This window comes from Ictidomys tridecemlineatus, chromosome 1, assembly GCF_052094955.1.
Source record: "Ictidomys tridecemlineatus isolate mIctTri1 chromosome 1, mIctTri1.hap1, whole genome shotgun sequence".
In the NCBI taxonomy this organism is placed as follows: domain Eukaryota; kingdom Metazoa; phylum Chordata; class Mammalia; order Rodentia; family Sciuridae; genus Ictidomys; species Ictidomys tridecemlineatus.
This window is the reverse complement of record NC_135477.1, coordinates 12,460,072-12,479,535: the sequence shown is the minus strand read 5'-3', so window position 1 is coordinate 12,479,535 and position 19,464 is coordinate 12,460,072. Positions and strand designations below refer to the sequence as shown.

Here is a 19,464-nt window from a genome sequence, read left to right as displayed (position 1 = left end):
TTAGAGGGAAAAATATAGAAACCAAATTAATTATATTAACACAATGCTGTAATTGCTTTTAACACAAACTTTATAGCTCCTAAAGAGCATATAACCTTGTTACTCTGTAAAAAAAATTACAAATATCACTACATACACTAGCAATTTCAAATGTAGTAATCCAAGCTATTTAGCTAAAATAAAAACTGCTTTTAGAAAACTTTTCTTGTCAAGTATAAAGTTAAAATTCAATAAAAAATTTCTCACAGGGGTGTGAATTGAATGTTATATGGAATAAAGTCTAATTTGGTTAAGTAATACCTAGAGGGTTTAACTAAGAGTGTTTATGCACAAAAATATATTAAAATCAGAAAAACAAAATAAAAATAAAATAAAATCAGAAACATATTCCTTTTAAAATGAATATACTAAGCTGGGATGCAGCTCAGTGGTAGAGCACTTGCCTAGTATGTGTGAGGACCAGGCTTCAATGCCCAGTGCAGCCAAGAAAAACAACAGAATCCACACGAATGTTTTATAAAAACACTTGGTTTTCAAAACATTTAAGTCCAAGCCTTTTAAAATATCTCAAAACCATAAGGAGTCCAAATAATTATGCAGACTTCCTGTTTCCCTTCCTTTTATCTTCCTGTCCTACCGAATTATCTTTCCTTAGTTTATCTCCTGTTAGTAAAAAAATGTCCATTTTCTCGCTCAAGTTCCCAGGAAACGAGCCTTCTTTACCAAGCTACCTGAACTCCTCCTACAGAAACTTAGGAATTTAACCTAGGAAAATTTATTTTCAGGGTAATAGCATGAGGAACTATGCTGATGGGCTCCCCAGTGAAACTGGTGAAAACTATTTTAAAACAAAATACTTAACAGCCTTTGTAAGTGGTCCTAAGGGCAACAGCAAATGACGGAACTCTATTCAAGACAACGTGAAACATTTGTTAAGAAAGCCAAGTCTGTGGTATTTGAACCAAGACTACTCCCCTACCCTGCAAACTCAGGGAGGCAGAGGCTAAACTCCAGCTCTCAGTCGGAGGGCTTTCTTGAAGAATAAGACACCAGTATCTCTCATTTGCCTCCAGCTACCTGTTCCTAGACAAGTGTGGTCAAAGGATGGGGCATCCCATAATGAGACCCTGATCATCTTTGTCCTGGCTCTTGAAGCAGTTGTTCCACAGTGGGAAAGGCAAGCCAAAAAGCTTGGCTGCCCTTCCCATTCCAATGATCACCAGTTAGAGTGGGGGTGTCACCCAAAGGGAAGCTTGCCATTGTTTCTGCCCCTAGTTCTAGTGCCTTGGCTCAGATATTTTGCTGGGGGAGAAGGAGAGACAGAAACAGGTCAGATCATAAAACAGGTATCTCCAATCTCTTCCTAATAAAATAACTTTGTTTACCATACACTAAGAATTTCAAACCCATGTGGACTATCAAGTACAATGGCGACTGCAGCAAAAGGCAATGGGAGAGACTGATGGATTTAAGGAAGAGACAGCACACACTGCAGGCTGCAGAGTTTGCAGAACAGACCAGAATATGAAACAGCTGGCAGAAGCTTTCCTGGGGTGAGAACAAATATCAAACACTGACCTCAGAAACTTCCTGAAGGAGCCAAAATTTGACTGGATTAACAAAGGAGATATTATGATAATGTCACAATCAGTAAAGAGTCTCAATAAAGAGGAATTACTTTAAGAAAAACAAAATAGATATTCTAGAATTGAAAAGTATAACTGAACCGGGCATGGAGGTGCATGCCTTAATCCCAGAGGCTCAGGAGGCGGAGTCAGAAGGATCTCAAGTTCAAAGCCAGCCTTAGCAACTTAGTGAAGCCCTAATTAACTCAATGAGACTTTGTCTCTAAATAAAATATAAAAAAGTGGCTCAGTGGTTAAGTGTCCCTGAGTTCAATCCCTGGTACCAAAATGAAAGAGAAAAATAGTATAACTGAAAATTAAAAATTCACCTGAAGGATTTCCAACAGTAGATTTGAAGTGTCAGAAGAAAGAATTACTAAATTTGAAAAAAGAAGCCATGGGTGGGGGGAATAAAGAAAAATGTACTGAACTTTAGGGAAATGTGTGATACCATTAAGCACATCTACAACCACAGAATGGTAATACCAGAAAGAGACAGGAGAACAAAATATTCCAAGAAATAAAGAGAGATAGTCAGTAGGTCCTGAGCTCCATTCATATTAAAATCTGAGAATAGTAAAATTTATAGAGTGATTGTTTAAGATTGGGGATATGTAAGAGATTAGGAGGGTAAAAGCTAAGGGTTAGGAGTTTTCTTTCTGAGATGTTAAAAATGCTCTAAAATTGACTATTATGATGGTTGCACATATATTTGAATATGCTAAAATCCAGTGAAGTTGCAATTTTTAAATAGGTGAATTGTATGGAATATGAACTATATTTCAATGAAGTTATTAAAAAATAATTACTCTTATTTCTGCTTTGATATATGTTTGGTTAGAATTATTTGATTAAATAATAAAACCATACATGACAAAGCTCTACTTAAAATACATTAGAGCCCCAATTAAATATTATGAAAAACAAACATTTGTTGAATCCCTACCATACCGGGTGCTGACTGTAAAACACTTTATATTTATTTTAAAACTTAATCCTTAACAATGATCCCCAAACTAGGGATATACACAGTACATAAAGGAAAGGGTCTTAGCACTTTCATACCTAGTAAATGTTAGTGCTAAAACTGAAATCTGTACTAGTGTCTGCTAAGACTTTCATAATAGAATACCACAGCCTGGGTATTCTGTTATGAAATACTCTGGGTATATTTTCTGACAGTTTTTGGAGGCTGGAAGTCTCAGATCAAGATGCAGGGAAGGTTGGTTTCTAGTGAGGATCTCTCCTTGGCTTGCAGATGGCTTCCTTCTCACTGTATCCTCTCATGGCCTTTTCTGCGTGCATATTCCTGATGTCTCTTCTTCTTAGAGGGATACCAGTTTTATTAAGTTAGATCTTATGATATCACTTAACCTTAATTATCTCCTTGAAGGTCCAATCTCAAAACACAGTTACATTGAGGAGTAAGATTTCAACAGAAGAATTTGCAAGGGACAGAAAGAGGGCACAATTCAGTCTATAACACAAATGTAACTGCAGAGCCTGGTCTACAGTCTGAGGCTGATCTGACTGCCATCCTGTTAGCTGCAGGTATATATGCTCTAGTACCAGAGAAAAGGTACCTGCCAAGGAGTCTCCTCCTCTTGTATGTATTATTATGCTTGATCCTCACAATTACATGGTGAGGCAAGCGGGTCCCCATCACTTCCTCATTTCCCACAGACACATTAACAGGGTCAGGAAGAACAAACTGTTTGCCGAAGGATGCACTTTTTATTTTAAAAATGACATAAAAATACAGGCCCACAAAATGGGGGCCTAAGGCAAAAATGAAAAAGTGATCCAGAAAATAGTGAATCCAAGTCAGGAAGAGCAATGATTCCTAAAATCAGATGACTGATATGTGGAAAGCCAAATAAAGGAAATAAGAGAGATAAAAGAAATGAGGCGGGAGAGGGGCACTGTGAAAATTTGGTTTAAGGCAATATGATAAGAGAATAAAAAAGAATTCAAACAACTCAAAGAACACATTGCTTTTAATGATACAAAGGTTAAGAAACTAGAATATTTAAAAGGAAATGTTGAGAAGGAATTGTATGTGGACATAAAATTTATGTAGACATAATAATGTGAATACAGAGAATAAGAAAGACTTAACTATAAGCAGAACATAAACATTATAAGTTATATAAAAATAAGGATGTAGTTCAATGAATGAACTGAAATAGTGATATAATTATATTGGGAAAAGGCAAAAAAAAAAGGAAGGCAAGAGAAGATACTGCTTAGCTAAATCCTCATCTATCTTAGAAAGTCAATCAATAGACAAGGTCTAAAGTTGTTAAATTAAAAATAGCTATATTACATTGCTTACCGATATAGAGATAATACCATAATTTATTGAATACTCAGCATGGAAACATTTATTGAATACTCAGCATGGAAAGGCATTATATTAACGTAGTTAATTCCCACAACAATTTCATGATAGGTAATATTATTAACCTCCATTGTGCAAATGAGGGAGCTGAGACACAGAGACATTGAACAATTTGCTCTCGGATATATCGCTATTAAGTGGAAGAGTCAATCTAAGCAGTTTAGCTTCACAATCATACCCTTGGTTAATGTTTCAACATTGTTGAAAAGAGAAATTACAAATGGTTGCTTCTGAAGAACATGATTCGGCACAGAAAAGTAGAGGGTTTAGGAAGTAACTAATGATTTTCATGATAAATCCTTCTGTTATATTTGGTTTTTAAATTATGGGCATTAGCTAAAACAAAGATAGACAATACCAAATGTTGAAGAGGATGTGAAACTGTTGGTGTGAGATTATTAAAGTTACTTTGAAAACTGTGTAAATATCTACTTAACCTGAAGAGATACACATAGCCCATGACTTAGCAACTGTACCCCTAGTCATAAGCAATAGAAACATGCAGTGTTCATCAAGAGACATGTGTAAGAACACTCATAATAACACTATCCACCATCATTGGTAGAATGGTTAGCTTGAGGTACATTCACACAGTGGAACACGCCACAGATTGGTCCCACAAATATCCTGTAGTCTAAGAAGCAAGACCAAAAAAAAAAAGAAGAATACAGTATGATTCTATTAAAAAGTTTAAAACATACCAAAAAAAAAAAAAAAAAAAAGCAATGGTGTTTGAGGTCAGGAGAGTAGCTACTTTTAGGCTAGGTAAGGCAAGGCAGGAAAGGACAGGGACTAGGTGGCATACAAGGGGCTTCTTGGTTACTGATATATTCTGTTGTCACTTGTTCTGAAGGCTGGTTTCATGGGTCCGTTCATATTGTCAAAATTCACTCTGTTAAACTTTTACAACTGTTATACTTTTCAGGTAATGACATATTTTAATAAAAGTTTAAGTAAATGTTTAATTTTAAAATGTATATTAGTATAGTAGAATTTTAAAATATATTTAACATTTTACACTTACAAGAGAAGCAAGCCTTCTTCTCACATATGGATCTGAGAAAATCTTTTTTAACATCTAAGATATTTTTTCAATCTAAGATGTCTTTTCAAGATTGCTCTATAAAGCACCCTGAATACCAGCTGGTGACATCTTCATCACATGGTAGCAATAAAACTGTTAGTAAACACTGCAATCTTTAGAGAAAAAGAGTTTACAACAAATCCAATAGAAAAATATGCTGTGATCTAGATCTACTCTTGATTTGTATGGGGCTTGTGTGTCCTTGCCTAAATGAGAAATCAGTTAAGAATTTTTAGCTCAAGCCGGGTACAGTGGCACACACCTATAAATCCCACCAGCTATGGAGGCTGAGGCAAGAGGAACCCAAATTCAAAGGCAGCCTCAGCAACTTAGCCAGACCCTGTGTCAAAAAAAAAAGGTCTGGGAATGTGATTAGGGGTTGAGTACCCCTGGGTTAAAGCCCTGGTATCCACCCCTCCCCCAACCCCCCCCCCAATTAAAAAAAGACAAATCCTAACACCAAGCTCCTTTATGCTTACCAAAGTTAGTTCTCCATATTATTTCTTCTGATGAACTGTATCTATTAACCACTCTGATCCCATACCTAGCCCCATCTGGTAAATTCCTTTTCACTCTTCAAGTTCTACTTTAAAGTAACTTCCTCTCTATAACCTGTCTCCCTCCCTTCTCTACCATCTGGTAATTGCTTCCTCACTTAAGTTCTAAAATTACTTTATAAACACTTCTATTATACTACCAGTCAACCTGTTTACTGCTTGTCTCTTTCCAGTGCTCCTCAAATGGCACCTTCCTCACAATTAAATCATGAGTTGTTGAGAAAAGGAACCATATGTCATAGGCAGCACAAATAGTGGTTAAGAGCAGAATTTCAAGCCAGACTGCTTGGCTAGGGATCCTGTTGTACCATTTCCCAGCAATATGACCTTCAGAAAACTGTCTTTAACCTTCAGTTTCCCCAAATGCAAAAATTATACCTACTTCATGGTGGTAGTATAAGGAATGCATAAAATAATGAAAACCACTTAGAACCATGCCAGCAAATTCCTGTTTAATAGCAGGAATTTAAGCTGAACAATAAACAAAATGCCTCAACATGAATTGGCCATTTAATATATATCCACCAAAATAAAGATGCCATTTGATGTTAAAATGTTATAACTGTAATTATACTACAATACTTGGATTTTTCTAAAACTCATTGGAAATTCCTAAAAGAAATTCCATAAAGGTTTTATTAGTCTACTTTTTATAACAATTATGGTACATTTTTAATTTAAAGTTACTATATACATGTTTTTCCTAAAACTACAGTAGCCTTAAGTCTTGGAGAAGATCTCATTCACTGTTACTAATGGGTTAATTCCATGGTCATTCCTTTTTTCTTTTCTATTAACTGAATTTCCTATAAGTTCTTTTTTTAAAGGCAACTGTGTTTAATCTAGAACTGCCTAATATTTAATATAATATTTTCCATCTTAACATCAGTTAATAAGAAATAATTTTTCATCTTATTTTTAATGTTAAAAAGGAAAAACTCTATTTGAAGATCATCATAAACTTTTGAAAACAACAAAAGCACTTCCAAATACTAATTTATTCCACAAACTATTACACATGAAAGATAACTCCATACATAGCCAAGAGTTTAAATCTCTTCATTTTACTGATGAGAAAATTAAAAATTAAAAAGATTAGAGAGATGACCAAGTTTTAAAATGTAGGTACACTGACTCTCAGGCCTGTCCTCTTTTAGGGATATATTTGAAGGCACCAGACTAGCAACATTACCCACCGTGGTAGAAACATTATTCTTATTCCTACTAGCATTTACAAAACTAAGTTTGGCTGATATGATAACAGAATAATATGTGCTCTACCATGAATCTACCATTAAGGTAGGTATCCTACTCTGGGTGGAGGAAAGTTGGGGGTCGTGTCCAGAAGGAACAAAAGGGAAGGAAAAAAATTAGAAATAACCCAGATAGCTTTTAAGTCATATGCAGTTATAATTGAGATTACTATTGACATAGAAAGAGTTCATGTCTTACCTAAGGTTTTGGAGTACTCTCTGCCTCTCCCGTCCCATGATACAAAACCTTTAAACCTTTGAGAAATTAAAGTATTTTAACATATTATCATGTTATTATTTTAGCTTAAAATTTTTCACAGTGACAAACTTTCTTCCAGTAAAAGCAAATAAAACAGCAAAGTGTTTAAATAAAACAAAGGAATGCAGTTGAATCTTAAAAGATAATTTACAAAGTTAAAATAGGATTTTTCCTTCCTTCTTTTATCATTGATTTCCAGTTTCATTCCATTATGATCAGATATGGTGCATGGTATTATCTCCACGCCTTTATATTTACTAAGAGTTGCCCTATGGCATAATATATGGTCTATCTTTGAGTAGGATCCATGTGCTGCTGAGGAGAACGTGTATCCACTTGATGATGGTTGATATATTCTATATATGTCGTTTAAGTCTAGGTTATTGATTGTGCTATTGAGTTCAATAGTTTCTTTATTCAGCTTTTGTCTAGAGGATCTAATGGTGAGAGCGGTGTGTTGAAGTCACCCGTAATTATTGTGTTGTAGTCTATTTGACTTTTGAATTTGAGGAGTTTGTTTTATGAACGTTGCAGCTCCATTGTTTGGTGCATACAAATTGATAATTGTTACGTCTTGTTGGTGGATGGTTCCTTTTAACAGTATATAATGTCCTTCTTTTTCCCTTTTGATTAACTTAGGTTTGAAGTTGATTTTATTCGATATGAGTATGGCCACTCCTGTCTGATTCTGAGGGCCATGTGAGTGATATGATTTTTCTCAACCTTTTACCTTCAGCCTGTGTATGACTTTTCCTATCATATGAGTCTCCTGAAGGCAGCATATTGTTGGATTTGTTTTTTTGATCCAGGTTACTAGCCTATGTCTCTTGATTGGTGAGTTTAGGTCATTAACATTTAAGGTTACAACTGAAATATAATTTGTACTTCCAGTCATGTTTATTTATTTATTTTAGTTTGGCTTGTTTTTACTTTTTGGTTATTTTGCTCCCCCTTTACTGAGATACCTCCTGCTGTTAGTTTTGGGCACTATTTTTCAATTCGTCTTCTTGTAGTATTTTGCTCAAAATGCTTTGCAGTGCTGGTTTTCTGGCTGCAAATTCTTTTAGCTTTTGTTTATCGTGAAAGATTTTAATTTCATTGTCAAATCTGAAGCTTACTTTTGCTGGATACAGTATTCTTGGTTGGAAACCATTATTTTTCAGCGTTTGAAATACATTGTTCCAGGATCTCCTCGCTTTAAAGTCTGTGATGAAAAATCAGTCGTTAACCTAATTGGTTTACCCCTGAATGTAATCTGCCTCCTTTCTCTCGTAGCTTTTAATATTCTCTCCTTGTTCTGTATGTTGGCTATCTTCATAATTATATGTCTTGGAGTTGGTCTATTACGGTTTTGAATGTTTGGGGTCCTGTAGGCTTCCAGGATTTGGCAATCCATTCCATCTTTCATCTCTGGGAAGTTTTCTAGAATTATTTCATTTAATAGGTTGTCCATTCCTTTGGTTTGATTCTCTATGCCTTCTTCTATCCCGATGACTCTCAAATTTGGTTTTTTTATGACATCCCATATTTCTTGAATAGATTGCTACTGGGATTTAAGCATCTTTTCTGTTGACTATATTCTTTTCAAGTTGATAAACTTTGTCTTCATTATCTGATGTTCTGACTTCTACTTGATCTAGTCTATTTGTCATATTCTCGTTTGAGTTCTTAATTTGGTTTATAGTTTCCTGCATTTCTAGGATTACTGTTTGATTTTTTTAAGATCTCTATCTCCTGGTAAAGCTCGTTCTTTGCCATTTAAATTGTTTGTTTAATTCATTTTCAAAATATATTTTTATTGCTTGGACTTGCTGTTTCATGTCTTCTCTAATATTCCTTTCCATCTGAGTTAGGTATGTCTTGAGTTCTTTCCCTATCCCTGTTTCTGATGCTTCTAGGTCCTCCTATAGAATTAAGTTGTCCTGCATTGTTTGTACTCCTTTTTTCCCTTGTTTTTTCATGATGCTCACGCAACTTTCCAGCTCTATTTGATTGCTGTGTTTGATTGCTGTGTTTCTGCTCTCTTCTATAAATTTGTTTTGGTTTTTTATATCTCTGTTGTCTCTCCTTTGTGTTGGTAGACTATGCTTGCTAAAGTGGATTCCACTGCAAAGGAATTCCGATGGCTGAGCTCCCAGTGATGTCACCTCTCTGCTATGGCGGGCCCCAGGCTCCTTACTGGGGTGTCCGAATGGAGGGGTGGGACTGGACTGTCTCTGGTTGGTTTCAGCTCCTGGACACCGGCGGTCGGGCGGTCTCCAGCCGCCCAGTTGTGCTGGCAGCCGGTGGGCGATTGGTCGCCAGCGGGCGTGCAGTTTCCAGCTGCTCAGTTGCAGGGGCAATGGGCCGGCTGTCACTGGTGGGAGGGCGATCTCTAGCCGCCCAATCGCAGGGGCAATGGGCTGGCTGTTGCAGGCGGGCGTGCTGCCAATCTCTAGCGGTTGGTCGCCGGTGGGGGGCGACTCCAGCCACCCAGTCGTGTGGTGTGGTCGGTTGCCGGCGGGGGGGGGGGGGGCAACTCCAGCCGCCCAGTCGTGCGGGCGGTGGGTGGAGTTTCACCGGCGGGTGGTTCTCCAGCCGCCCAGTCACGAGGGCTTGGCCTCTAGTCCCCTGTTTCTCCTGCTAGACCAGATTTCCCAAGTGATGCCTCTCGGCAGTTCAAACTGTACTCTGGGCCTGCCGTTTGTTGGGTGTGGAGGGTGGCTATTGAGAATCCCCCCGGCACTCTATTGTTTTGATTTTTCCGCTTGCCCCCCCCCCCACGCTGGCAATACAGGTTTTGTTTTCCCCACTGATGGGAGGGGGAGTTGAAGGTCGGGTGTCTCTAGTTTTCCCCGCATCTTTATGCAGGCTTGCTCTGATAATCCCTCCCCCGGAGAGCCTAGGAGAGATTTTATTGGAATTCCCCACTGTATGGGAGATGAGCTGAGTAACACGCACTTGTTTTATTGTTGCAATCTGTCGGAGAGTGGCGGTGGTTACTTCAGCTCTCCAAGATGGTGGCCACTGGTTTTCTTGGTGGAGTTTCCGTTGTGGGGGACAGAACTGTCCCGTTTCCTTCTCCGTCTGAAATCCCAAACTCAGCCCAGGGCTCCAATGAATGCTCAGGTGGCAGGATTCCACAGAATCTGCAGCAATCTCCCTGCTTGCTGGTCGCTTCTCGGCGTTTCCCTGCCATCTGTAGCCGCGGGGTGGGCCGCGCGGATCAGTCAGCCTGGATCTCCGGTCGCACAGTTTGCTCATGTATGAGACTCAATTACCGGACCTCAGTGCTGGAAATCCTTCCTCTAGGTTTCGGTGCACCCCCATTTTGCTGTAAGTTCCTAACAAGATAGTTTTTTGTCGTTCTAACTCATTATTCACCCGCGCAGTGGCGTGGTACACGGGGTGTGATGCACTCTATTCACGGCCATCTTGGGGATCTCTGCTTTTTCTTGACAAGGCAGTTTAAAATAGTGCTGTTAAGCACACAGGCTTTAGAGTCAATAGTTAGTCTTCAATTTTGGCTCTAATCCTTACTAGCTCTGAGATCCTGGGCAAGTTACTTCAGCTTTAAAACCCAAGTTTCTTCATCTGTAAAGTAAGATAATTACAGAACCTAGTTTTGAGTAGTTATTGTAAAGATCAGACGAGAAAATTTCTCATAAAGCATTTGGCACAGTGAAATGCTCCAGAAATACTGTCTATCAACTTTCTATTTATTTATATTAAGGCTGGTTTCCTACAGAATCATCAGGGAACAAACTGCTCCCAATTCACAAGGAACTACTTCAGGACTCAGCATTCACCATGCGTGAGGTTCAAACTCATGGTATTTGTCTTCCTCTGACTTCACCCACCACATGGCCATGATTTCAGTCCCTATGCTAGTTCATTTTTTAAAAAGTGTGTGTTCTGTGATATTATCAACTTGTAATTGCAAAAGAACAATTAACAATAGCTAATATGCCTCCCTATTTTAGGTATCACCCTTCTACTTCTGTGTCATTAAGTTTTATAAATATGATTATATTAAACTCAACATATTAAGAATATATTAAAGAAACCCATGCAGAATTGTTTATGGAATTCCTTGGTGTGTTCTATTGCTGACCAACTCTATTCACATGGGGAAAGGATTTTAATTTCTGTAGTTCTACAAAGAAAAAAGTACTCTTGAATAGTTATGAAACTATGAACAAGAATAACAAATACTATCACAAAAAAACCCCAACAACCCCAAAGTTTCCACCTTGTTCCTATACCCTCTCTCTAATAATGCTTATTTTTTTCAATTCTGCATAATAATAATCAAGATCTAAAATGTCTCCAATTTTCTTAAGTGGTTTTACCTATTCAAGGAACAAAAGAGTAATAATAGAGGCTTGCTGGTCTCTCATAAAAGAACTTAAATAGCTGGTGACTCAAAGGTGAATCAATGTCAACTGATATCTTATGCGCCGGAGAGATAAGGTATCAAGTGAGATGAGTTGCTCAGGGAACCCAAGTCATTCTCTTGACCAGATCTGTCAAAACTAATATCCTTTGAGGTTCACCAAAACCCAAAAAGAGTCCTTTACCATTATCTAGGATCAAAATTACTACTTCATATATTTCTAGCACTTATGCAAATTACACAATACTTCACATACACAGTTTATTCCCATGACTCGTAACAACATATGATATTATATACATATAATTATTTTGTGTGTGTGTTAGGGGTGGTGGTGCTGGGGATTGAACCCAGGGCCTTATGCATGCTAGGCAAGTGCCCTACCACTGAGCTACATCCCCGGCCCATACTTTTACACATGAGGAAAATAAGAATGAAAAAGGCCAAGTGTCCTGTACATGATCATGTAATAAATGGTACAGTCAAAACTGAAACAGATCTATCAACCCTGTGTACCAAGATGGACAAGCAATACCAGACAGCAATTAAAAATAGTATTGTGTCTAATATTTACTAAAGATAACTGATAAAGTGAAGTAATTGAGATAGTTCCTTTATATGTGGCAAAAAATAAGTAGACTAGTGGTTCTCAAACATTTGGTTCTCAACACCCCAATACAAATTTAAATTATTGAGGACCCCAAAGGACCAATACTTATGTGAATTATATTCATAAATATTTCCCATATCAGATATTTAAAATGATGGTGTTTATAACATAAGAATGTACAAGCTTACATTTCATTAATAGGGCGATGAATCATCACACATAACTCTGGAAAACACTATTAATATACTTATGAGAGAATGAGAGTGCTAAAGGCAGAAACATTCTCAAATTACTATGGGAATTGTTTTGATTTGGTAGGTCCATCTTGGGAAAGATTGGAGATTCAAAAGGATGCCCCAATAACACATAGAAAACCATTTAGTTAGACTGTAATAACTCTTAATTGTGGCAATTCGTTTTTTAAAATTATTTTTGGTTGTATATGGACACAATACCTTCATTTTATTTATTTATTTCTATGTGATGCTGAGGATTGAATCCATGCCTCACACATGCCAGGCAAGCACTCCACCACTGAGCCACAACTCCAGCCCCCACAATTCTTTTTAAAAAAGTTTAAGCCACAAACTCATTACCTTAAGTTCACTATTTCTCCTACTTGATTAAAAACAAAACAAAACAAAACCTTAAAAAGATGACTATTTTGCTTTATTCCCTTTCAGCACTAGTTCTTTCTTCAGTATACTGTAGAATAGGCAAAGATCGTATTGAACATTTATTGAATAAAATGATTTTTTTCTGAATTGAGGGACAAAAAACATCTTAAGGTAAAATTATTACCTCACTACTATAATAAAGGCATAAACAATTATATAATACAAAAGTCTAGTTATCTTAAACCAGTCAAATGAATTAAGACAAAAACAAAAACAAAAAACTCTGTTTCAGATATGAAGTAAGAAACAGCAAAAGAAATGATGACAAATTTAATACTTCAAGGTTATAATTGTCAGCTTTTCCCCAATTTCTCCCTAGCCAAGTAAAAGCAAAACATCTTCAAAAGTATGATTGTATTTCTTCATCTCAGTTTATAATTATTTCACTCAAGTTTGAACTTATTAAATGAAAATGGTAATTCTTATCTACATAGTTGAGAGGCAGCTCTACATTAGACTTATGGTAGGATAAGAGGCAGCCTGCAGAAATAATAGAAGAGTATTAAACAATGCCACCTTAATGCCATTAATTTTGCATAATTGTGTTCTCTTTAAAAATTTTAGATTCTATTTCATTTGGTCTCAAAAATAATAACTTAAACCAACAAATCAATAGTAATTACAGAAATAGATTCCTTATCTTCTAATTCTACTTTTTGAAGGCAACAGGCCGCGTTACTTTTAAGACAAATTTTAAGAACATAGATATTTTGTAAGCTTCAACAATTCTTATCACTGAATCTAGTTCAATAAATTCTTATTGACTGTCATGATTCTCATAATTACTGAGTCCAAATTCTACTCTGTAGTACTAAAAATTATAGATAATTTACTTTATTATTTCACACAAGAAATTTATTTCAATATAGAATATAACTTAGGTATACTGTACTTATGGGCTTTATTACAGACTAAGGCTATCAGGAATTTTCTCTTAACATTTTATTAATGTTAAAATAGCCAAACTAAATTCAATTTGTATAACCTACCACACCAGAATTGGTACACAGAAGAATTCATACTTTACATTCAGTTAAATTCTTCCATGTCAAGAGTTTGACATTCTGGTTCTAAATAAAATCTACAATGTTAAGTAAATACTGAGAACTAACTAACTAATACATCTTTCCAAATATTGAAAGAGATATCACCTGACCTAAATTTTACAGAAAATAATATTATACTTACTATAATGGTGGGAACAAAATAAGATTTTCAGTGCATTATAAAAATAATTATCAAAACAACTGAAATTAGCTACATTAGAATGGCTTACTTAGGCCAAAGCATGTTGCAGAGAACTATAAGCTTTGAATTATTACTTGCATGATTAAGTAAATAATTCGCATAGGCAAAGGATTAAGGTAAGAAGACTAGTGAATTAATATAATCTAGTATGAAAGACTATTAAGTGAAAAGGTTAAAAAAAAGCGTACAACAGAAATCCAATGAACTATTTAGTAGATAATGATGTCTGCACAAAATGTTGTTTCTAAGAACAGAATAGGAGATATTTTTCAAAATACAGATTCTTGTAGTCAGCTACTATACAGAAATGGTCTCCTTATTATTGCTACTTAAGATTTTACAGCAAAAAAAAAAAAAAAAATACAGAATTGATCCTAGAAGAAACACCATCCCAGAACATACTTAAGTTACAAATGTCTGTTTAACTGCTACATATCTTACCAAAGACCCAAGTAAACATAATAGGCTCTTAATACAAAAGAATAAACTCCATTAGCTTATTTTTACCATGCAAATCACAGCATTTTTAAAGTACATAGCAACAAGAACTAATTATGCCAGGGAGTGGGAAATTTTCTAGCTACTTTATCAGTTAGGCAAATCAGAGCTCAGATATTTCAGTACCCCACCCACCATCTCATCAGCTCCATTCTCCTTATAATACATGAAGAATTCATGGGCATAAATACTCAAAGTGCTGATTAGGAGAATAAAGAGAAATATGTTCTAAAGCATCCTGCTGATTTCACAAAAATGCATCAGACTAATGAAAACAAGTTTTATTGTTATTCTATATATTAGACCAGGGGAAGGTATAAACTGCAGTTTAACAGCACTAACTTTTCTGAGAAATGTGAAATTAAAAACCCAGTCTTCCAAAATGTCAGAGAAGGTTGCAATAACATCTATGCTTTTGTGTGCAGGCGTGCGTGCACAAATGGGTACCTGTGTGATACCAGGAGAGATCTCAAAGTCAGCAAGTTGAACAGCTCAGATATCTCAATTATAGGCACGCACGAAGGGGAAGAGGCACTCTTCTTCAATACAGTATTGGCTTACAGTCATCAGCCTGTGTTTACTATGACAACTTTTAAACATTAAGGGGGGGAAAATAAGTTCCACTCATTCTGTTTAAGAAATCCAAAAATACAGATGTTCTTTAGAAAGAGAAAGACTAAATCCAAAATCACCTTATTTCAGTTAAATGGCTGACTTCACTTTGTGAAAATTCATCATTTAGGATTTTGGCAGTTTCTGTACAAACGTATTCATATATTATATTTTAGTAAGAGGTATGTGCAGGAAAAAACTCAGTATTTAAAGGGTTAACCCTCTTTTTATGATATTTAAAGGTGATATTTTAATGTAAACTGAAATATGATGGAATGAGTCTTTGGCTTTCTGTGGGAAAAACACTGTAGAAATGAGAATAGCAAAGGTCCTCTGGTGAGATTAAGTGAAGGCCTATTCTTAGAAAGTAAGATTAAGAGGCATGTCAGTAAGCATGAAGAGATTAAGAAGGAAAGAGAAGGAAGACAGGTCTAGCTAGAGAGAATATGCAAGAATGTTGTGCAGAGTGAATGATCAGGAACAAGTTGGATTCATATATACTGTCTACAGACATGCCCACGTTATAAGCCAATTTGCAGGATCATGTTTATATTATACTCCCATTTTATATTAAGCACAAAGGGAGGGATGGATGGAAAGGAAAGAAGAAAGAAAGAGTGAGGTACTCTTCAATATATAAGAGGCTTGTGTGAGTGTGTAAGACAGTTAGGTATAGACCTCAAATTTAACACTGGGTATATCAGGGAGACAAAATGGAGAGGTGATTTTTAACTACTAGTGTTTTAACTACTCGGTAGGTTTGAACATATGCAAAAAAAAAAAAAAAAAAAAACAAGAAAAACCCAGCTCTACCCAAAGAGACGGATAGAAGGATGTTTATGGTACCATTATTTATTTTAGTAAGGAACAAATAAAGAAAAAAATAAACCCTCTCAACAATGTAGTGGTTAACTTATGGTACAACTGATCAACATCATTCCATGTACCCATTAGAACAAAAGAAGTATATATAAAAAACCCAAAATACAATAAGGGGAGTGGGGAAACAAGATGCTAATACTGATACTGAGTACAATCCTGTTTTTGTAAATTAATAACAAATTATAATACATGTTAAGTGGAAGAACAGTTCTCAAATTTCATGGTTTTCTTTAAGAAAATGTATTACAGATTTTTTATATTACATATTTTCTATCTGCTTGAATTCTTAAAATGAGTTTATCCCTCATTTGAAAGGGAAAAAAATTAATATTTCACCTAGGAAATACCTGATATATCTCTACAAAATGTTGACAAGTGTAGGGTAATCAACAAAAATGTTTCTGATTAGTTATGAAAGATGTTTATTCAATAGTTATCACATATATGAAATTACCTACAATTATTCAATATTTATCACATATATGAAATTACCTACAATTAAACAACTTTATTTCTATTTTATAATTAAGGAAACTGAGACTATGAAAAATGTCTTTTGTTCAAGGTCTATTGTTCAGGACAATGCTGATATCTGAAATAGGTCCATGTTACTACCAAGCTCTATCTATTCAAAGAGTCAACCTAAGTATTTCTCTACAGCCTCAATCCAAAAAAAGTTAAAATACTTCTATAGTACTAGATTCTCTTCTTATCATCTTGTAAATTATTCTAAAAAAATGGAGAATGTGATGGGAAGAAAATGTTATGTCTGTAATTTTAAACACAGTAGTTAGTAGAAAAATCTCTAACTTGAAATGTTAGATATTCTTATTGACTACTGATTTAGAGTGTCTCAGCCTACAATAGGGAAGCTCATCAAGAAGGAAAAAGAGGGGTGGGAAGGACATGTTACTCCTAACTAGTTGGAGGATTACATCCCCTTCCAACTTGTTTAGAAATGCCTGAGCCATACCAATCCTGTATATATTCTAAGAAGGTAAGCAAGATTATGAAGTTTGAATATTTATTTTAGGGTGTTAGTTTTAGTTCTATTTATGGCAACAAAGTTGGATCCTGGCTGTGTTACTCTCCAACCAGAAGTCTAAGAAACCTAGGCAGGTTTCAAGGGGACTATGAATTTTATGAAATTAAATAAAAAACTGTTTATGTATTTTTTTCTGCAGAAATTATCCACAGCTTTCATTAACTTTCCAAAAAACAATGACCCTTCAGAAAAGATTAAGAAGAACTTTCAATATATATGCACAAATTAATTCTTTCTTTCTTTCTTTCTTTCTTTTTTTTTCTTTTTCTTTTTGCAGAACTAGGAATCAAACACAATTCCCTAAGTTGCACCGGTTGGCCTCAAACTTCAGATCCTCCTGCCTCAGCCCCCTGCATCACTAGGATTAGAGGTATATATGGTGACACCCCTACATATCCTCATTTTTATTAAGCATTTTAGCTTTTTTAAAATTTAACAGCAGAGATCAGGGAATCCTTTTAATAAAAGGCCAGATGGTAAATATTTTAGAATTTGTGGGTGCATATAGTCTGTCACACCCTTTTAAACAACTTTAAAGTTTTAAAACCATACAAAGGCCATCTTAACTGAGGCCTGATGGGATCTAGTCTGCATGGACTTTGGGAGTCTAGGACTTTTTCCCTAGAACTTAGAACTCCACTAAGCTCCTCTAAGTTTGAAGTTTCTACATCTATAAAAATGAGACACTGTACCTTTCCTACATATAAGTGAGAGAGGCAAGTACATGGTCAACCCACACAGTGCTTGAAATACACATACGTAGCAAACTAATTTTATTACCCTTCTCATCTAATAGATTGTTAGTAATACCTGTAAATCAATATTAAATGTTTAATAAAGCATGCACCTCCAACTCAATCTGCTAATGGTCTAGTTTAGCTCTTTTCAGGAACAAACTGGCTTTCTGGGATACCCAATATACCCATATTACTAGTTAGAACTTAACATCCTCCTCAAAATTACTCTTCTCTCCTCAGTGTGTAAATCAAATTTCCAAAGCAAAGATTTATCAATTATTTTCCATCTAAACTTTGGCTTTCTGTGGGAAAAACATTGTAGAAATGAGAATAGCAAAGGAAATCCAACTTGTAAGAAGTAAAATTAGCACCAAACAGAGTATATTTAGATGTACTAAGTCACAATACATTATAAGTTGTCTTCCCTTACCTACAAGGGATAAGCTCTAATCCCCCCCCACCCATTGATGTCTGAAACTACACATAGTACTAAATCCTAATGTACTGTTTCTTCATAGATGAGGTTAAGTAGGAGGATTGTAAATTCTTGAGGCCAGCCTTGGCAATTTAGTTGAGACCCAGTCTCAAAATAAAAAGGGCTGGGAAAGCTCAGTGGTGAAGTGCCCTTGGGTTCAATTCCCAGTAAAAAAAAAAAAAAGAAAAAAGAAAAAAGCATAATAGATTTAAAATGAGCTACTATCTCACATTATTATTGCAGGACAGCTAGATTCATACACAATGCCTGTTGTCTCTAATATACCAAAGGATCAAAAGTTAGTTATTATATTTTCTACCAACATTAGTAAGTAAAACTATGATGACTATATCACTAAAGAATTTTTTGAAACATTTATTTTTTTTAGTTTAGACAATTTCTTTACTTCTTTATTTTTATGTGGTGCTGAGGATGGAACCCAGGGCCTTGCATGTGCTAGGGGAGCACTCTACCGCTGAGCCACAATCACAGCTCCCTCACTAAAGAATTTTATTAGCTGATTTAAAATTCATTCTACTCTAAGACACCTTTTTAAAGTTTTCTACACACACACACACACACACACACACACACACACACAATGAAATAATTTAAAAAAAAGTAAATAAATACATTAACTTCAGAAATGGTTTTGTCACCTTTCAAGGAATTTGCTTTAAAAGTTTTTGAGACAACACTGATTACTAAAGTCACATTTCCTCAAATAATCAATAAAATGAAAAGTTATAAATTAAGAAAAAACATTATTGTTCCTCATTTCAGAAGACCAAGGAAGATATACATTGTATACAAACCATATTATAGACTATGAAGCTTTACAGACCAGGCCAAATTCAGTTACCTGAAATTAATGGCATATCGATTAATTTAAAGTTGCTTCAACCCTTAAGGAAAAGTTTTTTCTTTCTTGCCTTCTAGGCACTAAGAATTTTGAAAATTTCCATGAATACATTTCAAAAATGTTTTTCAGAAGAACAAATAATCAGTTATGACAAAAATAGTCATGCTCAGAAAACATTAGAAGAAACTATAAAGTCAAATTTTCCAAAAATGTATTCCATATGCATTAAATTCAAGTATAGTGTCAATAAATGTTTTCTATAGA

The 19,464-nt window shown here is 35.4% G+C and overlaps 1 protein-coding gene and 1 non-coding gene across 2 annotated transcripts in view; both read right to left on the bottom strand.

Annotated features, from left to right (window-relative positions):
* Pdzd8 (PDZ domain containing 8) overlaps positions 1-19,464 on the bottom strand; it is an 81,208-nt gene that overhangs the window by 55,665 nt on the left and 6,079 nt on the right. The window lies entirely within an intron of this gene.
* Trnaa-agc (transfer RNA alanine (anticodon AGC)) lies at positions 11,884-11,955 on the bottom strand. The gene has a single exon. It is a non-coding gene; the product is annotated as a tRNA-Ala (tRNA).